We start from the raw sequence: 27910 nt of genomic DNA, 5'->3' as shown, positions 1-27910 counted from the left end.
GCATAAGAGTCCAAGTGAGGTCTTATCAACGCCTTGTAAAGAGGCAGAATGACTCCTTTTAGCAAGCTAAAGAGGTTTTTGCCAATGCAGAATACTTTGGAATTACCATAATTATTAAAACACTCACTTCTAATTTATTGCTTTCATTGCGAGCCTATTTTAATAAATCACATTTCTCACACGACGAGTTTGCGTGTACTTGAAGGAAACAGTAAATAAAAGAAGTAAACATGTAGAAAAAGTTTTTTTTTTTTTTACTAATGCTGTAATAATTACATCTGAAGAATGTTTTCTTCGTCACATTTCTATGCATACATTAACTCATTTACTGTTGATATTTATAAAGAATAAAATAAGAATCACAGAGTTTAACTGAAGTAATCAAATAATCAATTTGCATCGGAAGTATTCAATATGCAAATTGTTTAATTTCCATATTGAATACTTACTTAATTAAACCTGAACTACGCGTGTTAGAGCGAACGAAGTGCTGTGCAGTTCGTTCTTTAATTAGCAACCGTGATGCAGCATTGGGGGACTGCATTTTAAATTACTGAATCATTTTAGATCGATGCCTAGTTGCTGTTTGTTCCATGTCATCCAGAAGCATGTCTTAAGATTCAACCAGAGACATTTCAATCCAGATTCTCAAATCCCCATTGTAGCTGAGGATCTCAAAGCTCTACACAGAACCAAAAATGTTAAAGGCAATCACGGAATTCAGAGAAACAGAAACGTCGATAAATAGACAGCTTATTATAGTGCCCACTGCAAGTACATAAACTGCCTCGAGCATTCTTAATCCCTCTTCGGATATTTTAAATAATAATAAACATCATAATTTCAGCACATATATCTTCAGAGCATACAGAGAATTTCACGAAAATATTACTTTATAGTTTTGCATTCTTATTAGCATCGATATACAAATTAGTCTGTTATTTGTGAGGAACCCAATATTGCCTTTTCTTGCATTTAGTTCGTCCATATATTTCTTATTGCATCAATCACCGTGGAAATTGGTTTTTCTCTTAATCTATAATTGGAATAAAACAGTGCAAAAAAATAAAAAGAATAAGAAACAGAAAAAATGACACACAGCATTATTTTCTATAATACGCTAAAATGTTTTCAAAATATGATTTGCGCGCTGTGGAATGCAATTAATTTATGGAATGCTATTCTCTTTTAGGCGATCACGAAATAACATTTTTAATCACACTCAACTGCATTTAATTAATTTAGAGAAATTAAGCCAATGATCAACCGAATTAGTTACCGACTTTCTTCATTTTGACCCTCAGTTAAGTCATTAAATTTTCTGGTAGAAGTACCTGCAAAATGTCATGGTCTAAAAGGCTGCTATGACAGGACATTTTTGTTCCAAATATTCTGCTCATTGTAGAAAGATGAATAAGGAAGTCTGAAATGTACTATTTTTCTTGAGCCACTCCTACCCTTTTCATGTTTACAGTAAAGCGAACATCTATCCCTTTATTCTTGTTCGATTTTACCATATTGCTGGATCCTTTGATGATGATACGAAGTGCGCACAAATTATGCATCCCAGCCTAGCATTGAATGGTGTTTGGAAACGAAGAAATGCAGAGAGATTTACAGAAAACGAAAGCGCACTTTCTGCACGATCTTCGCCACGAAAATAAAAAAGGCTATCATGAAGTACCGCAAGATTATAACAATATACTCTAAGAAGTTAATTATTATTATTATTATTATTTTTTTTTTTTTATCATTATTATTATTTATTTTTTTTTATCATTATTATTAAGAGAAACCTCCAGGCAGTCAGTGACACACACACACACACACACACACACACACAGCTATCATAATTATTCTTGAATTCATTCACACTGCTTGCATTGCACTCACATCATCCAATGGCAATCCATTCCAATCACGCACCAAAACCTATGAGAGAAAAATTCAGCCCTCACACCCTTCTTGGCGGCGTTCATTCTCAACTTCCGAGGAGGTCCCTCGTCCTATCCCCACCCTCTATAAATTGAAAAATTCTATCAATTAAAATTCTGTATGACTCTTTCAGAAGTTTGTAAGTCTCAATCATATCACTCCTCTTTCTCCTGTTTGCTAGTCTGCAGTCCACAAATTCTCAATCCGTCTTAATAATCAGTATTCCACAATCCTGATATCATTTTTAACCCTCTTCTTTGTGCTCTCTCCAATATATCAGGATCACAACGGAAACCATGAGACCAGACCTGTGCACATTAGTCCAAGTGAGGTCTTATCAATGCCTTATAAATAGGCAGAATAACATCCTTATCTTTACATGGCCCCTAAACTTTAACTTCCTATCTATTAACACTCCAAGATCCCTAGCCTCATCATTTTCTTCTAGCCTAATCCCACCAATATAATTCGAATATATTCCCAATATAATCCCACTATCCCAATATAATCCCAATATAATTCCAATATAATCCCACCAATATTAACACTCCAAGATCCCTAGCCTCATCATTTTCTTCTAGCCTAATCCCACCAATATAATTCGACATTGGATATCTAATCATACCGAAATGAATGACTTTAAATTTACTGATATTGAATTGACAACATTTTCCCATGCCCACAATTCCAGCTTATTCAAATCATTCTGCAAGTATTGCATATCAGCAGCATTCCTATTACCCTACCTATCTTTGCACCATTAGAAAATAACTGTATGTCTCTTGTGAAATCCTTCCCAATATCATTAATGTACAGATTGAATAACAGTGGACCAAGCGCTGATCCTTGTGGTTCACATTATTATTATTATTTTATTTTTTCTAATTAATCTTTGTACTGGTTATAGACGGTGATATCCTTAAATCTCGTCCAGACTTCATATATAGGCCTAAGCCTGTAAAAGTGTTTTAGCGAATGACTACAATGATAACTGTTCAAGTTATCATTGTAGTCATTCGCTGGTGCCATCACCATGCCACCAGTGTGCCAGGTTGGGCCCTCAAGGAAAGAACTTTTATATCCTTCTGCGTAAGCCCAAGATAGTTATAAGGACTCTTTCGAGTCCTTATAACTATCTACGCTCCATACGCCATGTAAAGAAATGGTGGCGCTAGTAAACCTCGGGGTTGACCCATATTCCTCCTGTATCTTACTAACTAAATCTTGGTTATATTTATAATAATTTACTTTATTATTATGGTTATAGGTTAGCGGGCGCCCTGTTCCCACCACCTGGGCATCAACTACCCAAACGTTACCATCTCTTTTAATCACTAAGTCTAGCTTACGCAAACCTGCAGAGGTCCTATAATGTGGTTCCACCGAGGTCTCCAAACCTTTGTTCTTAAAGCGGTTGTTCAGAATGAAGAACACGACATCATGCCTTCGCATGCGGTCCCCATGGGTGCAGAAGCAACACTGCGCTATATGAGAATATCTCAATGTAGTGGCAACCAGTCCTACAGTTTGAGTCGTCACTGTCCCATCGAGCTGCGCGGGCTCGAGTGGGCAGGGAATTGATCCTCGTCCTAATAAGGTCAATATACTTGAATCCAGGGAGGATTCTGGTGCCATCCGTTACTTAGGTCTTTCAGTCTCAGATCCCCCGTAAACCACATTTTGATATCTGTCAGTCAGCCATCCTCTTATCCTTCCTAATATTGTATAACCCAAACCCATTTTATCCAATATATGCAGCAGTCTGCCATGCTGTATTCTGTCAAAAGCCTTAGCAAGATCCAAAAGTCTCATGGTGTATTCATTCCTCTTGTCTAGTTGAATGGTAATATTTTTATAGAATCTGAAGGAGTTGTTAAAACTTGACATTCCCTTAGTAAACCCGTGTTGTTCACTGCAAAGTAGAGATTCACTCTCAACCCATTTCTGAATGAGGGCCCTAACCAAGTTTTCGAAAATCTTCACCACCACTCCTGAGATACTAATTGGTTGATAGTTTGTTAGATGGGTCTTTGCACCACCCTTGTGCAATAGAATTACCATACATTCCTGCGGAATATTCCCTGTTCTGAGACTCGTATTAAATTGCTTTGTCAAAGGAATGGTCAGTTCAGCTGAATCCTCTTTTAGCACACTTTTAATACCGTAACGTAATAACGTAGGTAGGCTACGCATTGAAAACGTATGAGCGAGATGCAGTTCGCTGAGAAAACGTTGATTGATCAACTCGTAAGCCGACCAGTAAACTAGTTTGAAACATGATTTCAACCATCAGGAGGCAATAGGAAACGTCAGGAACTCCTTCAGCGTTTTGTATTTTATCCTGTTAAGAGCTACCACCTGGCCCCTTTGCGCCCGATTGGAAAGTTTCAATATGTACCCTCTTTCTAGATGTAATCTTCAGTATCAGTTCTACAAACTCCCACAAGTTGATTAGAATGAATTCCTGGTTGTAATATGCAGAAATAGTGTACAGTCTTAGGTTGTAGACACCAGTGTGTTAATGCATTTACACGAGAGGGATTATCATGCGCAAGACAATCCTTCGCTTTGGATGATATCAGAAACTTTTCCCTGCGACATGTTTTATTGATTTATTGGTTTTATTGGTTTTCGAAATATAGTAGGAAATGAAATATCTAACAATTTATTACTATGTAAAATATTAATCTCGATTTGGTTGAGTGGAAATCAATTCGCAACGGAAGATATTTCAATATAATTTTGGAGGCTGCTGGGAAAACATTGCGGAATACTGGACTAATGTTATGTGTGTGTGTGTGTGTGTGTGTGTGTGTGTGTGTGTGTGTGTGTGTGTGTGTGTGTGTGTGTGTGTGTGTGTGTGTGTGTGTGTGTGTGTGTGTGTGTGTGTGTAGTAGTAGTAGTAGTAGTAGTAGTAGTAGTAGTATTCAAGCTTAGAACATTCAGGGAAAAATCAGGTGAGTATGGTTTCTGTCTTTGTAAATAGAAAATGTGCATGAAAGCTGATGGTTCATCATTTATGGCAAATTCCATAAACTAATTTGTGCTGAAGCGTAGTTTGTTTCGTTCTTGTTAGAGTACCAGTGGACCCTAAACAGAAAAATACCGATGAGTTAATAATGAAAATGATCCTCCCCTATCATATCTTCCCTTTCGTGTTGGGCGTAATGGCCTTTTATAGCCGAGTAGCATCGCCTCAGAAAACATATTAGTGGTTAAGGGGCAGTGGGTTATATATAAAAAATAAAAGTTAAAAGATAAACTGGAGTCGGCAATTATTGAGAGCATCTTTGGATTACGAATTTGAAGATTAGTAAATAAAACTGCAAATCTTCAACGACTATTTTAATATGCTGCCATCATCAGTCATCGAAACTGAAAAGGTGTTTTCTGGAGCTCATTAAAGATATTTGATTCTGTTTCTTTATTCGGACAGGAATATAAATGTTCATTAAGATATCGATTACCTTTCTTCTTATTTTGAATTAGTGCAACATCCTTCAATATTTCCTCACAGGTGTGAGAGATGCTCTTTCTGTACGAAAACATATAATTATTTCTTTGGAGAAACTTCATTCAATAAATAACGAATACTAATAAATGACACCTACCTCAGAGAGAGAGAGAGAGAGAGAGAGAGAGAGCTGTTTGGAGGAATAGCTTTCGTTAAGAAACCTTTCTGCTTAATGCTCAAATGTCGGCTTTAAACTGACATTCAAGAGATGTTACTGTTAATCTTCGTTGATTTCGTCAGCAACAGCAAACAAGGACACAACAGGAACCAGTCTGTGATATTTCTGTTTAACTCGAGAGATAGTAGTCTGTATTCATAAAAATTATGGCCGTAACCGGTAAACTTCTGTTATCAATGCACCGATTGTTATGCTAATGAAATGAGAAGCATTTATCGTCGCTTTCAGGTAGATTTAATCCGACTAATGCAACTGCTATACATTAACAACAATGATAATCTCGTTGTTATAGTAACACGTGTAACTTTCCGGATTAAAGGCGAATTGAGATGGTAATCGATAGAGGAGCTTTACATTTACTGTAATTTGCATTTCGTTTTAGGTTATTGCTAACATTACGAATGATAATAAAGCAAGAAAAAATTCTTCCTGAATGCAAAGACTGAGATGCTGAAGAAAAGAGAAGCACTCGATTATTATGAGTACTGGAAGTTTGTGCATCCCGGATTCATTACGATGTAGAGAACACATCTGATGTGAAAGGTTCTCCACATTTACCATTTTATAATATCAACATACGATCTAGATAAGTTGGTTCCTGTTTTTATACTGTTGATTTATTGAAGGGGTAGATGATTTTTACAGTCGTCTATAAAGACGACTACAATATTCTTTAAAATAGGTGCGAATTTGTTTTAAAAAATCGCTAGAGCTTGTCACGAGAGCTGAAGCCTGAAGCCTGATCATTATATATATATATAAGAGAGAGCGGACAACCGACATCGAGGCCAGCAGTTGTTTCCACTTCTTGCTTTGTTACTACCATACGCTCTTAAAGCTCTTAATATGATACTTATTTATGATCGAGTATTAATTTTTAGTTGACCTAACCTGAGGTGAAAATAAATGTATTCTCAGGATTAAGTAAAATGTTGGTTTTACGTTATTGAAGGTTTTTACAATTTGCGAACCAATGAAAACTCGCACTTTCGTTTCTGGTAAAACACCCCGTGCTATTTAGCAGATGCTCTGCTACGACTTACGTGATGTTAGTTAATTCTAAGAAGAATCATCAACGTCATCATCAGGATTGTTCAATACATATGCTAGGTGAATGGCATTCCACCGTTCATCAATTTTGGGCGATCTTGTGAATCTCTCAACCATAAAGATCCTTAACGTTTTGCTATCTCATCATAGAATATTAATGCTGCTCTACTTGGTTTCCGAAAACTAATTTTTGTTTCTCATTGCTGCATTGTATTACTAATGCAATTTCCATTACCTTTCTTTGCTTCCTTTTAAGTACAGTATTATTCTTTTTACTAAACCACATTATTTCCAAAGTGAGTGTTACCGTACTTCGTTATATGGATAGGGGTGTAAACAGATGGCATCAATGTCGCGTTAAAGGGACGCCCTTACACTACAGACTTTCTTTTTTTTTTACATGCAGCTGACATTCACTAGTTACAACGTGAAGCGTATCCGTCTTAATCTCTATTACATTTAGGCACATTTTGTGCAACTGACCTCATGCATTGTTTGTAAATCCTTGAACTGTTTATTGCTAAACATACAGTGAATGTGTAGGTAATTCACACTGAGGTAAATAGATTCAAATTTAAAATTAAGGTTTTGCAAATGAGCGAAAAAGTTATGCATTTCTTTCAGTATTTATTTTTGTTTTTATATAAAAAAAATCAGCTAACGCCATTCCCGCAATCAGTTCCCGCAAAAGGAATAGGCAAGGCCGTTTTAGCAGTATCTAACTTTTGGAGATCGAGTGGGCAATTCAATCTCCACTAGTAACCAATCAGAGATAGTTGGCCCCGGGCTCTAACTAACTAAGCAGTGCGCAGTGAAGAGACCACTAACAAGTGCCGCCATCTCGTGTTGCCTAAACGATCCACGATTCGCATCCACGATGTTTACATAAACATACTGTGCATTCCTATGTTGGTGAGCTAGAATTTGTTTCGATTTTGTTAAAGTTATATTTGGTATTATTTATTTATTTTTTTATAGTCTGGAAACTCCTTTAAAGAACAAACATGAAAATTTTCAAGTCTCATTAGACCTCCGAATAGATAAGGATGTGGTGTCACATCGGATGGTGAAATTCATCTCGAACATAAAAACAATCAGAAACATCCATGCCCAAGGAGGATTTGGAACCGCAGACCTCTTTGTTGAAGAGTGGATACGCTAATCACTCAGTGAACTAGGCCAGCAAATTGAAAATTACCAATAATAACTTTACTTTGATAGGATATGTGCTTTCGATTATGCGAAGCACACGATCTTTCTAAACTAAGCCTCTGTATACAAGTAACAGAGGCGTTAAGACACTTAACGCGCAAACGTTGCTTACATTTGCATAAGAGATTAATTTTTGTATAGTCTGGAAACTCCTTTAAAGAACAAACATGAAATTTTTTCAAGCCTCATTAGGCCTCCGAATAGATAAGCATAATTTCCCGTCAAATTTAATTTAAATAATATTCAAGTGAAAATAACTTTCAACCGCTATTTTTGAAACAGAATATTTTTCTAACAAGGTGTACACCTTTTCGCAACTTGTATATGGTAGAAATATGATTTATACATTATTTCGACCTGCCATAGGGGGATTGATTAGACTGAATGACGAAGCACGAAGACGATGGATGGAGTTTTGATGAGAACGGACGTATTATATTAGACTGAGCCTGATTACATTGCACACAAGGTTTGTCAGTAATCTCACATTGCACTGGCGCTGACACAGTTTCATTCCTACTATCTCCCCCTCTGCAAAAAACGTGCAAGAAGTCAAATGGCCGGAAGGCCCCACCCGCAATGAGGACCAGTGGTGGATTTAAGATTTTATAGGGAGGTAGGTTTCCAAACTGTGACCAAGGGAGATACTGATATTCCTTTCCCCAATTAGTAGGTCGCAACAAGGCTAAATTTGCCAGTAGACCAACTCAGTCTACAGGAATTTTGCTGGCAGGCTCCTAGCTCTGCGGGATTATTCATACTGCTGTCACAATTTCTGCTGGCAGTAAATCGCCACTTGGATATGGAAAACATCAAAAAGCAGATCGAGATCCTTAATAAGGAGCAGTCCGTACTGGTACTGAAACTAATAATAGGTAAGCTTGAATCTGACTGGCCAGGATTTATAAAACAACATATTCACTCTAATGATCAGGATGGAGAGGAGGAGGAGAATGAGATTTCACAAGATGAACTAATTGCTGCTCTGTCACCAAAATCCCCCTGTCAAAACAACTCTCAGAGAGAGTATTCTAACAAAAGAAGAACTACAGAGGACCAGATGGATGAAGACTCACCAAATGTCCCGACGAACACCGGAAAGGTTCAAACTGTTATACTAAGGGACAAAGACAAGTGGACCACTCTCACATCAGCCCTTAGGGAACACAAAATCTCATCTTCCTGGGCTAAAATCAAGATGAAGGAGTCAAAATCCAGCTAGCCTCAGTCACTGACTACGGACAATTAACAAAACTAATGGATAACAAAAGTCTTCCATATCACACTTTTGCTTTACCCAGTGAAAAGAAACTCAAAGTAGTACTTCGCAGGGTAACCGAAGGTGTCACCTGTGAAGAAATCACTGCTGACCTTATGACTCGGGCCTAACACCAGTAAAAGTGAGCAGGATGCTCAGGTCAGATAAACGACCAATGCCACTGGTGGCCGTAGAAACTGACAAGGTACAGAAAGAGATATATGAACTGACTGCGATCTGTGGCCTCAGAATTTCTGCTGAGCCACTAAGGAAAAAGTCGTCAGCTGGGCAGTGCCATAGGTGCCAAAGGTTTGGCCATGCCCAAAAATTTTGCAAGGCAAATTACAGGTGCTTAAATTGTGGCGAGGGCCACCAGATCGTCATGTGTACCAAGCCAAGATCGACACCAGCTAAATGCGCCAACTGTGGAAGACCTCACCCCGCCAACTACAAGGGATGCATTACACACCCAAATAATAGAGGGTCAGCAAAACTACCCTTCCAACATATTTCAGCGATGCTCAAGACAGCTATGCAGATCGTACCCCGGTCCAAATTATCTCCAGCTTGACAACTCAGGAAAGGAAATAAATGCCCAAAACTTATGCAAAGGCAGCACCAACAAAGACTGCTGTATCCCATGATCAACTAATCTCAAATTTAACATCAGTATTAACCGCCTCACTAGCTACCATGTTACAAGAATTTAGCATGACAAATCCTTCGCCATCCTCCATGAAAATATTCCTACACGGTACCCACTCAATTCTGACAGCCCTCAATAATGAATAAAAGAAAATACCATCCCAACTCTTTCATGATCACTGCATGGAACGCCAAAGGACTTATTAACAAAATCCTAGAACTGCAAGAGTTCACTCACAGACACAATCCTGATATAATACTAGTAAATGAAACACATCTCAGGGCAGCTAATAACACAAGTTATGGAACTATATTATGTATCAAACAGATAGACTCACCAGCAGTGGAGGAAGAACAGCCATATACATTAAAAACTACCTAAGTCACAATGTTCTGACCAATCCACAAACCAAGAACCTAGAGAAAACAGGCATTGAAGTTCATACCAACAATACTGGCAATATCAAAATCTATGCTGTATATAATCCACCCAGCATTCCATTACTGGTATCTGACTTGGACACCATTCTCGGCTTCACAGACTCCATCATCATGGCTGGTGACTTTAATGCCAAACATACAGCCTGGTATAGCTCCACAATCAACGACCAAGGTTGAGCTCTAAACCATTACTCAACATAAAATTCTATTGTTGTAGTCGGACCCACAGAGCCCACCCATCACAGCTCAGCTGGAAGCTCAGATGTGCTTGATATAGGCATCCTGAAAAATATCAGATACCAATATCAGCTAGAAATATTAAATGAATTTTCATCCGATCAGAACCCTATTCTGCTTTAACTCGGTGGAAAAGAACAATTCTCCCCTCCCCACTCTTTCATATCTTGCGACAAGCTCTCCAGGATTCTCCCTGATCACACTGACCCAGTCCATGCTATGCTATTCACACTAAAGAGGAGATAGAATTTGCTGCAAACAACCTTACCAGTCAAATCAAAAAAGCAATAAAGTCAGTTTCCCAAACTACAGTCTTTCACCCTAGTGGTCGTATCCCCGAGGAAATCATGGAAATCAAACTGAAAAACAAAACCAGAAAGAGGTACCAGAACACAAGAGCTCGCAAGATAAAACAAATGTGAATAAATTAAACAGACAAGTCCGAGAAGCCCCTCCAAAAACATCGAAACCAAGAATGGGAATCTAAGCTAACTAAATTAAACCCAGAGTACAACTATATTTGGAAGTTCCTGAGAACCTCCCGCACTAAATGGCAACTTTTACTACCAATTCAAGATCTCTCAGTCCCAAACTAGGTATCAAAAGACTCCAAAACAGTATTCACACACTAGAGAAATGGTTGATGGACTGAAGGATCCAAGCAAACCCACAGAAGACATCAGCCATACTGTTCACTAGAAAGAAGCCTCAAATCAATAAGGTATACTTTTACTAGGAGTAAGATCCCATGGCAGAATATAGTCAAATATCTCGGCGTAATTCTTGAGAATAAATTACAATTCACCAGTCATATAAAACACATAAGTTCAAAGACATCCAAAGTAATAGCGCAGCTCTACCCCATGATCAACAGAAAAAGAAAACTGGATATTCAGAACAAACTACTCATATACAAAATGGTAATACGCCCAGTCATCAGTGAAGCATCTCCTGCATGGAGTCATACCTCGAACACAAATATTCAAAATCTACAAAGAATACAGAACAAATGTCTGAGAATGAGTTTAGATGCCCATGGTTTATCAGAAACTCCCAGATTCGCAGAGAAGTCAACATTCCCTACATCACATCCCTCTTTCACGACCTAGCTGAAAAGTTCTTCATCAAGACAATTAATCATCCAAACCCACTGATCAAGCAAGCTTCAGACTACAATGAAGCAGATTTCTGCAAATACAAAAGACCCAAATCAATTCTATACTCAGATGAAAATAACTAATCCACTGCATTTTCAGGGAGAGCTTAAAGTTCCATAATTTCTCCACACAAAGAACTTTCCTTCTCAGACAAAGGGGAATATAAAAAAGCATTTATGCTTCACCCATCAAGTCAGTACCGTTATGCGTTATGCACCTGCCATACCGCGTTAAACAACGCCCGAAAACCTTCATCACAAAAGAGAGCTAAAACAACACAAAATACTCAAAACGAGTAGGTAAAGCATCCACACTAATCCCCCCCCCACACACACACACATGCACACACCCACAAACAAGAACTCAGATAAAGGCATAAGTGGTCTAGGACTCAGTCCATCACTCAAACAAGTTAATAGTTAATCAACGTGTTTCTACTGGTTTGTCTTCGAATGATGAGATTTCAATCTGTTTCCCACTGCAGGAAAATAAAGTATTATCTTTGGCCGATGATGGAGGCACTTTGAGGGATAATGATTCGATATATACGAGTATTTTTTTTTGTATTTTTGAAAATTTCAGAAAGATCAGTGCATAAACTGCTAAAGGCAACCAAGACAAAATTCTTGGAAAGTGGAATCTTCGAGGTATTTCTTTTGGACTAATCCCAATTAGGGAACTCCTCGCCATACATGGAATTGCCTTCTCCAGTTACAAATGTTACCAGTTCTAGCAATGTACAGGAAAAAAAATTAAAAATTGTTCCAAGTTTAAAAGTTAAATGGTGGGTTAACTAATTATGCAAGTAATAAAGGCCCACCAACAAAAGGGCCTTTGTTAGAGCCTTTCTGTTTTAGTATATATTTTGGTTCACAGAATAATATTGAATACGGCCCACGTCTGCTATACATCTAATTGATTGTCCGTTTGTTGTTTTTGAGTTTGAGACCCCTGCTTTAGAATCTTCGTAGCAAAACTAGCGGAATCAATTGGTGAATTTTTGGTCAAGCCTGAAGCAAAAATAATAGCAGAAATTATTTCTGGTGATAATACATAAATGTCTTTTGATCGGAGTTGCCTTTCAAATAGTACTAATCATCGAAGATTCACTTAAATGGATGAAAATATAAAACAAACATGGTTATCCGATATACGGACAAGTTGATATTATGCGTTGGAGGTCGATGAATCCACCGACATTACAAATTTTGCAAGTCTTCTCGGTACGCAAGGTACGGGAAAAAAAAATCAAAAACTTCATGATGACATTTTATGTTGCCAATACATACAACAGAAGAAGAAATATTCAACAATAAAAATATATTTAAGCATCAAAAAGCCTGATTGGAAAACTCTGTTGGAATAAGCACGAACGGAGCGAAATCTGTGGTAGGATCTTAAAACGGATTTGTTTAGATTCAGGTTGTTGCACCACATGAAAATTCGATACATTGCTGCATACACAGAGAGGCTTTGGCTACATAAGTGGGGATGATTACGAGACCTAAGAAAAGGTCTCGTAATCATTTTCTCTCACTTTTGAGAAGAAATGGGAAGTAATCATGCACAACCACTTTTCCGTGCCAATGTCGTTGGCTTTCTCGTGGAAAAGTCCTTACTCGTTTATTTGAACTTCGGAATGAAATAGAAGTTTTTCTTTGATGAAATATTTGAATTCAAAAAACATTTACATAATTGGAAATGGCTTACACAGTTAACATACTTGCAGATATATTGACTGAGTTACCCTTCATTTGTCTTTACAATGCAAGGACATTTCTATATTTCATGGCCAAGATAACGTGAATGCCACTTTGGCAAAGATGAAGTTATGGCAAAACCTGTTTGGTAATGAAGTTATTGACGCGTGACTCTTCATGAATTGCTCGCAAGTTCAAATGAACATGATGATGTAAAAATTAATATCATGCAGATTTTAAAAAGCTTAAAATGAATTTAGGGAAACGCATTTCCCTAAATTGAACATTAAGTTTGAGTGGATAAGATACCCTTTGAATATCTAGCAATCTAGGTCAAAAAGGGTCTTTCGCTAATAGAAGAAGAACAACTTTTAGAACCAGCTTCTGATGGTTTTCTGAAAGATAAATACAATGAGAACACGTTGTCGTCATTTTGCAACAAATACAGAATGAATTTCTTGAATTAAAGGATAAAGCTCTAAGGTTCATTTTTCCATTTGCAACTTCATATCTGTGCAAAGTTGGATTCTCGGCCCTTGGACATATTAAGACGAAGAAGAACCTCATTTCAGATTGAAATTAGCAATTATAGAAGTAACTTTTTCTGAAATGTTATCTCACCATAAGCAATTTCACTCCACTCATTGATAATCAATTATGAATATGAAGTAAAAATTTATACTATGTTCATAACTTTTGTTCTATAAAAACCAATCATAGTTTTTGATTACATGTACATCTAAATTTAAAAAAATAGACATTTGGCATGAAATATACTTTTATTTCATATATATATATATTTATTATTATTATTATTATTATTATTATTATTATTATTATTATTATTATTATTATTTTATTCACATAATTGATACACAGTCAAAACAGGATATCATATAAACAACAATTTGACTGGTGAAACAGAACAATTCAAATTCTTCCCAAAAATCTAAGAATATTCCATCAGCTAGCATCGAAAATATGGACTGTTCCAAGTAATACTGATTTTGTAAGTCATATGCAGTCACTTGGTTATTTTTTATTTGCTGTAAACAGTTGTATAGCTTCTTTGAAGTTGCACCAAGTGCGCCGATAACTATTGGGATGATTTTGGTGTGTTTAAGCCGCAGTTGGCCAACTTCGATTGCCAGATCTCGATATTTAGTAATTTTTTCCAGTTCTTTGTTGTTAATGTTGTTATCACTGGGTACTGCGATATCGATAAGATAAACCAGTCGGTGTTCGATAATAGTGATGCCAGGTCCATTTTGGTCCAAATGCCGATCAGTTTGTGTTCGAAAGTCCCAGAGAATTTTTGCTGTTTCCTTTTCCAATACAGTCTGTATTTCATGTTGCCACTAGTAATCAGAAGTATATATAAATATATATTTATATATTAAGAAGTACAAACATATATATTTATTATATTTATTACTATTATTATTATTATTATATCAGTCATAAAGTGCAAATTAGCAGACCATTACTTCACCGCTATAAACCTGCACGCCAAGACAATATCCATGCAATGTCCCACAGAAGAAAAGCGACAGAAAACAATAATAGACGAAGAAATAGTCAACTACGAAATAAGAAAAACAGACTGGGAACACCTGGCATCAGATTCAGCAGATATCTTATACAACAACATTAAATTCACACTGCAGGAAATATATAAGAAAGCTACAAAGAAAGTCCGAATTCGTTCAAAAACAACACAAAATCCTTGGATAACACAAAACTTGAATAACACAAAACTAGAAATACACAGAAAGGACGCTTTATGGAAAAATTAAAACGATATCCAAATAACACAACTTTAAAAGCTGAATATAAGATAACAAGGAATCGCCTTACATCACAAATCAGAAATGCAAAAAAACTACTACAGAGACAAACTAACCTCCACACAAAAAAACATGAAACAAACCTGGCATCTGATCAATGAAATGCTAGATTTTATTCCCAACACCACCGCCTCCGAAACCATAAAACTCAGCTTCATGAAAGACGCAAAACCTATCCAACAACTAGCAAATGACTTGAACCAATACTTTGCAAACTCCATCCAAGAAATGCACAGAAATATTCCCCCTATCACGTTTTGTGATTGGGGGAATACTTCGACCACAATCAAAACAGACACTATGGTTCCCAACCATAAAAGAAGCAGAACTTCTCTCTGCAATACATCAAATAAAACCAAACAAAGGCCCAGGAATAGATGGTATCAGACCTAAAGATATAAAGCAACATGCAACTAGTTTAAGTCCTATCCTACTAAAACTAATAAATAAAATATTTAAAGCAGGACAGATACCAAGTATTCTAAAGACCACCATATTACACCCATAGAGAAACATGGAAAAAGATATTATATCAGCAATTACAGACCAATAGTAATATTACCAGTTATCAATCAAATTATGGATCGGATCATACTAAAGAAACTCACAGCATACACAAACACCTTTCATATTATTCCCAAAACACAATATGGTTTTCAGAAAAATAAGGGAACAACATCTCTCTTGGAAGACTTTACAGACGCAATTAATACCGCCTTAGACAAAAACAAAAGTGTCGTGGTGGTCTTTATTGATCTGACTTAAAGTATTTGATACACTCACACATCAATCCTTGTTAGAAAAGCTGAGGCATGTTGGAATAGACGGGCCTCTGCACAGGTGGCTTACAAACTATTTTCAAAACAGAAAGCATATCACACGTATCGGGTCAAACCAAAGTACAGAGCTACCAGTAACCTGTGGAGTACCACAGGATGCTGTACTCTCCCCAACTGTATTCAACATTTACACGCACGATATTAATCAGCTACCTCTCAAAGGTATCACATTCCAATACGCAGACGATACAGCAATAATATCCATCCATAATAACGCAAGCATAGTTCAAACAAATATGCAACATGACATTAATCTGCTAATAGAATAGCTCACCAAACATTTCATACACGTAAACTCAGATAAGACAAAATTTATAATATTCAGAAATCCACTGACTCGACCAGTTGATAACAAATACATAACCATCCAACATTCACTTTCCAACATAAAAAACACACAGAACAGCAAAACCACTATAATCACTCAGGTTGAAACAATACGATACCTTGGAATTTACTTCGGTGCAGATATGAACTGGAATAGCCACATAAACCATCTACACAACAAACTCCGAACAATAAGTGGCAAACTCTACAGGTTAAAAGACATAGTTCCCATATGTCTAAAAACACTAATATACAAAGCACTATGCCAAAATATACTAAGATACGCTATAACAACGTATGCTTTCTGTGCACCTCACAAATTAAATAGTTTAATGTCGCTACAGTACAAAATGACAAAACTAATCTTTTGGAAACAAAGAGACAATAACGACTTTAGATACGCTGCAATGTCAGAACACAAAATACTGACAGCAAAACATTTATGTCACTATGCAGCCTTGCTGAAACATTATTTCGATGCCAACCACAGGACAGTTAGAAATACATACCGTATAACAAGACCTCAGACTACTAATTATATCACATATAAATACAATAATCACTACGGAAAGGCCACGCTAAACTTCTACTTCCCAGACATGATAAACAAATTACCTTTTGAATACAGAAACCTTACAGACTACAATAGCCGGAAAAGAGCTCTAAGGACATACTACGAAGAAGAAACACGCACCCAAAATACCATACAAACTTAATGAAACACAATATATTCGTTCAAGCTTCCAGTTCAGCGACGCATCAATACATTCCAAGTTATTGTGTGTGTGTTTGTGTGTGTGTGTGTGTGTGTGTGTGTTCGGCGCGCAAATTTCTCAATCATAGATTTCGTAGCAAAAAAATTAGTTCTCATCCAAGATGTATCATATGTAACCAAATGCATGTAATGTACGTATCACATGAAAACCAATGTATGTAATGTATGTACTACATGTAAACTAATGTACGAATGTGCGTGCGTGCGTGCGTGCGTGTGTGTGTGTGTGTGTGTGTGTGTGTGTGTGTGTGTGTGTGTGTGTGTGTGTGTGTGTGTGTGTGTGTGTGTGTGTGTGTGTGTGTGTGTGTGTGTGTGTGTGTGTGTGTGTGTGTGTGTGTGTTCGGTGAGCGAATTTCTCAATCATAGATTGCGTAGCTTCCCAACACAGCAAAAAAAACAAAAAACAAATGCATAATAACCAACTGGTGTCATCCTCAGATAAGCTTCGAGGATGAAAGCAAAAAAATTAGTTCTCATCCAAGATGTATCATATGTAACCAAATGCATGTAATGTACGTATCACATTAAAACCAATGTATGTAATGTACGTACTACATGTAAACTAATGTACGTAATGTAAATATCACATGTAAACAAATGTATGTAATGTCTATAATAACTGTAACAAAGGTATGCAACGTAATAAAAAAAAATTCCTTTAAATGTAAATCATGAGTTTACACTGCATGTTTGTGAGAATAAGGACACATAATATTCAGATTGCATATGTATAAATACTGTTGTATAATCACACCTTTTCAAACTTGAAAAAAAATAGTAAACTACAACATGCAATATTATACAACTTATGTAACTCTGAACAATATAATTGTAAATTATTATTATGATTGTTATATAAAAAAAATAAAGCTGTTATCATCATTACAATTTAAATCCCATTATATGTAGCACAAAGTGCTGAACCTTGTAAAATAATATACTGAATAGATGACCGTTGTACATATGTAAATATTTGAAAGAACAATAAAAAAAAATAATAAAAAATAAAAAAATTATTATCATTATTATTATTGAAAATAATGAAAATTTAAGAATGGGTACACGGATATGTGAGGTATAAGAAGTACTGGTCTAGCGGAAGCAGTATTCAATTGTATACCTCTGTTAAGGAATGTTAATAAGGTTGGAGTCAGATGGCTGAGTAATATCGCTAAGCACAAGCTGCAGAAGAATAAAAGTGTGTGGAGGGCATATAAATAGAAAGATAACCAACGAACTCATTAGCAATACAAGGGGCAGGCAAGAAAGGTGTCCAGTATGGCAATGATGGCAAAATCAGATCATGAGAAGAATTTAGCCGAGCTGGCCAAAGGAAATCCCAAAGAATTATTTCATTAGTACGAAGAAGAATAACTATAGAAGATTAACCTTAATGAGTGATGATTATCACGAGGAAGAGAAGCGAATAAAATAGTTGAGTTATTAGCAGAGTCGGCTGTACCGACGTTGCAACTCGTGCATTTGAAACGCGACAAGTTTTGGGGATGGCAAAATTGGCCTTAATAATACGAAAAATAAATCATAAAAAAGTCATTTATTCCTTCTCTTTTGAAATCAGACTTCAGGATGCCGTTAGTTAAATTTTTGCATAATAAAACTTCATTGTACTGCATATGTTTTTAAAAATCATGATCATTTAAAATAATGTAGTATTTTGTTTCGTTTAATATCGCACTGTCAGTGTTAATATCAGACGACGTGACAATCGCAGAACACCTTCTATCTTTGATTTATTTCCGATTCCATTGTTGACCGTGCGTTGACCTTGACCTGAGTGTAAATCTCATTTAACCAATGACATCAAAGGATCATAATGAGATGACTGGTTAAGATTAAACCGATAAAAGAAATAGAATCAAAATACATAAATATAGTTGAGCACTGATTGTTAATAATACATTGTTTTGAAACAGTTCTTAGGATTTGGCTTTTAAAATAATTTTAACATTCCAATATGTCTGATAAAAGAAAAACTCAGAAAAAAAAAGGTCATTCAGTAACTAACTGAGTGACCAATTTGAAAGATTACATCATCCTAACCTCCATTTACTGCCACCTTACCGGCCATTAAAGACCAAATATGCATCATCAAAAGCTTCGCATCCATCATAAATTTTAATGTAATGTTAATGGTATTACAATTTTAATATTCACTTCGCATCCATGGAAATGTGGACATATATATATATACGCCCTAGCTGGTAGCGCGGTTAACCTCCATTTCATACACTTATGTTTCCACTAATGTGGGAACATAGGTGTATGAAAAGGAGGTTCTTGGGATATTGCAGAATCTCAATGTAAACACAGCTGTGGGATTACATGGGATATCAACTAGGGTTTTAGGAGAATGTGCAATGGAACTGGCAAGGGAACTAGGGTCTTTAAATTAAGTCACAACTCTGGTAGAGTTTCAACGGAATGTAAAGAGGAAAAAATAATTCCCTTGCATAAGAGAGGTCCAAGACTGCAGTAGCAAATTGCAGACCAATCAATATCGCAGGAATGGTGGTAAAAGTGGCAGAAAAATTGGTCAAAATGATAATTCAAATATGGGGAGTTAAAAATACGTTACAGTATGAGGGTCAACATGGCTTTCTTATGGGTCAACCATGCCTTAGTAACTTTTTTTAATTGAGAAACAGCTGAGTTGGCTAAAGGAAATGGCTAAACTACGATTTTGAGGATTTTACAAAGACATTTGACAGAATACCGAGTGGAACTCTCTTACGCAAATTATAGAAAATCGGGATGGATATGACGTTGCAAATGGTCATAAGAGGTGAAGCTGGACAGAAATCAAATTTGGTATAAGGAGGGGCATCCATGGTGAAAACAGGTTATTAGGGGTGTCCTGCAAGGTTCAGTACTGCAACGGACACTGATATTTAATTGGCACATAAATGATATAAGAAATAACCTGAAAAGAAATATTCAATTGTTTTATGATGATATTCGAAATTAGTTAATCGAGTATTAGTTAATCGAGGAAATGCAGAGAGCTTTGCAGGATGATTTAAATAGGCTGTCAATGTGGAGAAAGGTAATGGTTGTAAATGTAATGTCGAGAAATGTAAGCTTATGCATTTTGGGATTAATAGATTACAAGCTGTGAATTACATTGATGACACTCTCCTCCGGAAAATTAATGAAGCTAGAGATTTAGCGGTGGTGGTAAACAGAGACTTAAATTTCCAAGGCACATTGCTAGGGTAGTCCATAAGATTATGGGAGAAACACAAGGAATATGATAGAAATTTTTAAATGGTTTAAAGAGTTTTGTAGGATAGATACAGGGGATATGTTTCAGCACTGGCTAGAGCGATCAGAACAAGGGGTCATCCCTGGAAATTGAATAAAGATGTGGTTAATAGAAGTGTAGGGACTAGATTGTTTTCTTACAGAGTGTGTGAATGAGTGGAATGGATTGCCAGTGTCAGTTGTGAGTGTTTTATCTGTTAATGAGTTCAAGGTGAGGTATGGGTTTTTTTGATGGATACATATCGTTTCCAAATTCTTGGTTTTAAGGGATAGGAAGAGATTTGAAGTAAAAAATTTGAAGCCCTGATAAAAGTACAAAATAATTTGAATTTCACAAACCTCACATCCATCCTGACAATGTTGTGATTAATAAATCAACTTATAATCTTTCAGATGCAGAAAAAAGTATCCTCAGTAAAGAATTAAATTTTATTCCATCTCCCAGATCTATCCCAAAAGAATCACTACTTACTAAGATAGAAAAAGATACCTCATTTCTCTTTTCCCAAGAAGCAAACGTATCCCGTATTGAATCCAGTTTTATCATCAACAACGCAAACTTTCCTATAGACAACATCTCTTCATCGGAACGCCAGGCTCTTAAGAGGTTACGAAATAACAAAAATATAGTTATTCTCCCCGCAGATAAAGGCAACGCCACAGTTGTTCTTAACTTTGAATATTATAAAATTAAGATGTTTAAATTGTTATGGAGTGACACTTACTCAATTCTCGAGAGAGATATCACTCGGGAACTCCAAAACCGGACTAACAACTCACTGTAAACTACCTATGAACTGTCTAGAAACATTCGCCTTTCTCTTCGCTCCCTCCATCCACTTCCACGTTTATATGAAGTTCACAAAATCCACAAGGAAAATACCCCACTTCGTCCTATCGTTGAAGTTATTGACTCTCCAACATACAACCTTTCCAAATATCTGGCAAAATCTCTCAAATGTTTTTCCGGCAACTCACCGTCTTTTATTAACAACTCTGCGGATTTCGTGTCATACATTAAGGATATTACTGTTAAAGAAGATGGAATCAGCTAGCTTTGACATAGTATCCGTGTTCACAAATGTTTCTACAGACGAGGTCCTGACATTACTCAAAGACAGGTTATCCAAAAAATGTTAGCCTTACTTACTCATTGCATCAAGTATGGATACTATCAATTTCAGGATACCATCTATGAACAGAATAATGGTCTTGCTATGGGTAATCCTTTATCTGCTGTGCTGCCAACATTTATCTTGAAGATTTTGAAGTCAAAGCTATTTCTTCCTATCCCTTAAACCAAGAATTTGGAAACTGTATGTTGACGACATTTTCCTAATTTGGAGGCATGGCCGTGAATCTCTCCTGAAATTCCTTGAAAATCTAAGTGGTCAACACCCAAATATTAAATTTACAACTGAGTTTGAAACTAATGGTTCCCTTCCTTTTTTAGACGCAAACTGACCCGTTCTTCAGAAAAACTAAAAATCCAGATCTAAAGGAAACATATCCACACCAATAGATATCTCCATAGTCAATCCCATCATTAACCGCCTCAGAAATGCGAAATAATTTCTACTTTGGGACATAGATCTCGCTCTCTTCTTGATGACCCGATTGAACTTCATAAAGAAATCAATTTTCTTAGATCTACTATTCGACTAAATGGATATTCTCAAAAAATTACTAAACATTTCCTATTTAATCCTCCTTGTCGCCATAATGAAGAGACGAATAATGTAAAAGGTAGTGTATCTTTACTATACATAAGCTGTGTTTCTCCCAAATTAGCCGAAGTTCTTAAAAAATACAACATAAGAACTTTATTTACTCCTCTTCCAAAAATTCGTTCTCTAGTAAGCCACCCAAAACCTAGTCATCATAATCTTAAATTTCCCGGTGTTTATCAGATCTGGTGTGACTATGACATTCCATACTTTGGCTAAACAGATAAGTTAATCGAGTTACCCTGAGGAGCACAAAAGAGACATCGCTTACAAGAGAACACGTGCCAGTGCTTTATCTAGCGATGTTCTGTTTTCGCCCATTTCTGATGAAGAAAACCAAAGCCATACAATCCTTTCGGAGAAATCTAACAACATTTTCCGTTGCCATTACGAATTGGAAAGGAAGATAATAGAATATAAGGAAATCATCCTCAACCCTGTACATCTAAACAACAACCTAAGATACAACCTTTCAGACTGTCGTTCTGCTGGGCTGGCCCTCACGAGATGCTATACGCACGCACACGTCTAACAATGTAACCAACGAAGGAACAGCTTTGAATAGGTTGACTTCAACGTTTTAACGTTAAATAAATAACTATATATATATATATTTACTTTCCGTGATGTTTACAGTTCTTCCGTCCATGTTTAATGGTTATTTCTTTTATAATGTGCACGTGACGAACGCTGATAAAAAGCTGAAACTAGTTGTGTAGAACTAATAAACTGTTTTTTTCCATTTCCCTAGGTTTAAGTCATTCAACATGTGTCTATTCTGTGACGTTTCAGGTACCTTGGAACACACATATCTGACCTGTCCCGCAAACAAAGCGATGATCACCTACGTCCTGCATACTGCCTCCAACACCTGTAACTACGCACACAAGCAAGAAGACTACTGGAATTTAGTCCACACAGAAGAAAACAGACCCAGAATATGCTATTTCCTCTTCATGCTAAGGCCATCATCTACAGCTTCTACCTAAAACAGATAAGAAATAACCAGCACCCATCCATCACTGAAACTGCATAAACGCTCATCTATATCCTCCGTGGGAAACTAAAAAGCAGGCTTTCACTGGAACTTGAGTACTTCAAAGAAACAAGAACTGTCGCGAAATTCATAGAGGAGTGGAATCCAACTGGTGCGTGCCCTCTTCTGGATTGACGACGACAATACGCTTCATCTGAAAGATAACTCAGACTGAAACTGAACTGAAAATTTTGAATTCATTTGTTGCATTCTCTATTGTATACCCGAAAGGAAAATGTTTCTTTCTCTGTAATATATATACTTATATACTTATAATATGTAAATAGTATTTGTTACCTATCGTCTAATGTATATTTAACAAGTTGAATAATGAAAAAAATCTCTCTATCTCTCTATATATATATTCATCCAAGCTTGATTTGCTTCCTCAGTCTTAAGTAAAACACTGGTTATATTCCACTAATTCGAGCCCTACCCAAGGGCCTATGAATTGTGAAAATACTTTCGGAAAATGAATGATGTGCCGAAAAGCGACCTTTTGCAGCTGTCCAATTTTTAATCCATCTAACTCGAGTCTTCTATTTTTTTTTTTTAATGTTTTAGGGATGGCCCCTAAAGCACTTATTATTGTGGGAACAACTTTCGTTTTCTTTTGCCAGATTCGTTCAACTTCGACTCACAAATCGCGATACTTTGCAAATTTTTCATTTTATTTTTTCAACAATCCGACTATCTCCTGGTACTGATATTTCGATAATCTTAACCCCTATGTTTTCACTTTTTTCAATCACTGTGATATCGGGTGTATTACATTCCAAGCGAACCTAAAGTGAACCTATAGTCGAACCTAAAGAAATTGTCCTGGACTCTCATGACATAAACAGTAACGTTAGTTACAATTTACCGGACTCATTTAGCTCTGCTATCAGATACTGGCGCACTCGTGAAGTCACATGTTCGCAGATGCCTAACAATAGAACTTTAGCCAGGATTGTAGCTACAGTTCAAACTTAACTGAAGTTTATAGTCGTTTTTGTATAGATATAATGTTTCTTTGTGGTGTTTTTTATTTTACATTCAATGTTCTCATGCCTAAAGTAGTTGGCCTTCCGACGAAACATGTGTGTTAAATAAATTAATCGTTTGTCTATTTCTCGGATTTCAGTCAGTAAAAAACATGAACACACACACACACACACACACACACACACACACACACACACACACACACACACACACACACACACACACACACACACACACACACACACACACACACACACATATATATATACAGGTAGTCCTCGACTTACGATTCTGACGAAAGTCAGGGACGTTTTTTTAATTCTTGATTTTCGGTTATATTTTTATAAATTAGGTTTTTATTTAACTTAAAACGGTTAAAAATATATAAACTTACATAAACATTTATAAATGATTTATTAGCATGCATACATATAAATAAATAAATAAATACAAAATTAAGAAAGAAAAATTTAATAAAAAAATACATAAACACATATCAACAATGGTGCATTTTTGAAATTCCTTTAAATATTTGTTAACATAAACAAAAAACTTATTAACGATGGCTTTAATTAAACAGATGAGTTGCTGTAACTCATTTGGACGATATGCTTATTTCTCGCGATTGGGAGTAGCTTTTTAATCAGAAAATTGGTTAATGTTTTCTGTTGTTTTTTTTCCCCTTTTCTTCTTCATGTATTTCGCGATAACATCTGACTGCTTCTCGAATTTGTTTCTCGACTTTGGCAAAGCGATCAGCGCCTTGATCCATATTTTCGATTAGCTGAAGTCCTTGATTTAGTTTAGAAAATATTTCAGCTAATCCTTTAACAGTAAATTTTTTTAACGATTTCTCTTCTTCATCTTCCTCGTTATTCTTTCTTCTTCTACAACTCTTTTTCGTAAAATCAAGTACTTATCAGTCAGTTCATCTTTTATATCGGTAATAATGATTTCTATATCCAGATTTCTTGCAATTTCAACAATTTCTTCACCAATTTGTTCTAACATACTATGCTCATTGTACTCTCTGAGTGTCTCCTGCCTTAGTAACTTCTTCCAAATTCCTCCTCCTCGCATACGTTGTTCCGATACTTCCTTCCATAAAGTTCCAATGTTCTGAATACATTGGTTAATATCGTATTTTTTCCAAAAATCGCGTAATGCTGAAGCATCGTTGTCCATTGCTGTTATTGCTTAAGAAAATGTATTTTTCAGATAATATGTCTTAAATGTAGCAATCGAATCTTGATCCATAGGTTGAATCACAGCTGTTGTATTGGGCGGTAGATACATCACATTAATATTTTCATTCAAATCGCCGATGTGAAGAAGATATCCTGGAGCATTGTCAAGCAGCAATAGAATTTTAAAATGAATGATTTTTTCAATACAGTAGGCATGTACTTCTGGAATAAAACAATTTAAGAACTAGTCTTCGAATAAAACAATTGTCATCCAAGCCTTAGGATTACTTCTGTAGTAAACCCGCAATTTATTCTTGTCAATGTTTTTCAAAGTTCTGGAGTTTTGTGAAGGGTAAACAAGAAATGGTTTTAATTTAAAACCAGCAGCATTTCCTTCAAGAAGAAGCATAACCCTATCTTTAAATGCCTTAACAACAGGTGTGGATGTAGCTTTTCTGTGAATGTAGTTCGTTTTGCCATTCTTTTCCAAAATAGTCTGGTTTCATCTACGTTAAAAATCTGCTCTAGCAAATAGCCTTCATCTTTTATCATCTTTTTCAGATTTTTCTTGAAAATTTCGGCAGTTTCAAAATCGCAACTAGCAGCTTCTGTTGTTGTTCGTATGTTATGTAAATAAGATCGGCTTTTGAATCGATAAAACAAACTTTTACTAACGTTTAAATGTATACTCGCCATATTTATCTTCTTAATGTTTCCTGAAATTGTCAAATAGTGCGATGCATATACAAAAGCAATGTGATATATGTATGTATATGCTGGCGGCAAAGTTAAATTATAGAATTTTTAACAATAATTTGTGGTTGTCGTAAGCACGAATCGCCCTAAGTCTGGTCATCGTAGCTCGAGGACTACCTGTATATATTATTAAAATTTGGAGGGCATAACATGAGTAGTAGACCAGGCACTAGTGACAAGATCACGATCAAGATAAGATAAGGAATCGTGACGTGGTTGGTTGTTGAGATGACGACATCATTATGTGTGTGTGACATCATGATTTTGGAATGTTATGAATTTTGCTGGGGACCATCTGTGTGTGTGACGTCACATTGTTTTGTTAGCGTATGGAATTATGGGTGATGATTAGAGATAAGATTCGTGTCGTGATTGGTGGGACACTTGAACAAGAACAAGATCAAGATAAGATAAGGAATCGTGTCATGGGTGTGGTTGTTTTCAGACATAGATAAGTGACGTCATTTGTTGTTGTCAATAAGTGACGTTATTGTTTTGAATGGGAAAGAAGATATATTACTAGGTAAGGAATTGTGTCGTGATTGGTGGGACACATCTGACCAGTTCAAGATCGAGATAAGATAAGAAATCGTGATGAGGATGTGTTGTTATCAGATGAATATAAGTGACGTTTGTCAGTTGTAAATAAGTGATGTAATTGTTAGTTGTAAATAAGTGACATAATTGTTTTGAAAGGAAAAGGAAGATATTAGTGGATAAGCATTCGTGTCGTGATTGGTGGGATACTATGAACCAAATAGGGGTAGCATGAAAGAGGAAGCGATGTAAGTGTTCTGGATGTGTGTTGTTATCAGTTGTTGCTAAGTAAATGGTTTGAGTTTGGCATTATGGCTGATGGATAGTGATAAGATAAAGTTTGGAATTCTGCTAGGGGCACACATCTGTCAGAGACATCATGTGGTGTGTTTGGTTTGCTTATAGCTTTGTGCATAACGTTAAGAGATAAGGAATCTTGACGTTTTATGTTTGGAAATTTCTAGGGAACATATGTCTCTTTGTGATATGACATGGTGTTTTGATTTGCCTATGGAATTGAGGGCGATGTTTTTGAGATAAGATATCTTGGAATTTTCCCAGGGTGACACACGTGTGTCATTGTTGTCATCTTTTGTCTTTGGTTGTCTATAGATGGCTGTACTAATTTTCTAATACATTTTGAGGTATTTCTTTCCTGTTAAAGGTGGGAATTCTTAGAGTAGAGTCATGATAGCAGCAGTGATTAGGTTTTTCTGAATAATTTAATTATATGCTGGTGTCCCTCAAACACACACACACACACATTAGACATGAAAAGTCGCTAATGTATCCATGTTGATACTCTAATATGTACCCTATGCTTATTCGTATTAAAAAACTATTCAGTATTAAAATTACACTTACCAAAACATACAAGCAATGATTATTGAAATTAAAATTATCAATTGTTATGTTTAAGTATAAAAAAAACTTACATTTCTTTCAAGAATGGGAACATCTTGATACTATCTAGGTTTTCTGCATGTTCCAAATTGGTGATTATTAACATATATTCACAGGACAGAACACAAACACAAGTCTAAAATGCAGTTGACTTTTTTCATTATAGATTACTGGGAATAACATATATTCACAGCAAAAAAACACACAAAACATAGGAATTGAAAGATATTACTGTAAGTAACCAGAAAATCTAGTTGACTACTTCATTTAGATTACTATCCGATTGGTTCTCTGTCTTAACCTCCCAAACGGCCAGGAAATCTGAATATGATTCAGCCCACCTGTTTAAAGAACCAGGATAAGAAGTGCAATTTGACCGT

The sequence above is a fragment of the Typopeltis vanoorti genome, chromosome 13 (genome assembly GCF_054136105.1).
Source record: "Typopeltis vanoorti isolate ZY-2024b chromosome 13, IOZ_Tvanoo_1.0, whole genome shotgun sequence".
Taxonomy (NCBI): domain Eukaryota; kingdom Metazoa; phylum Arthropoda; class Arachnida; order Uropygi; family Thelyphonidae; genus Typopeltis; species Typopeltis vanoorti.
Note: the sequence above shows the minus strand (reverse complement) of the source record.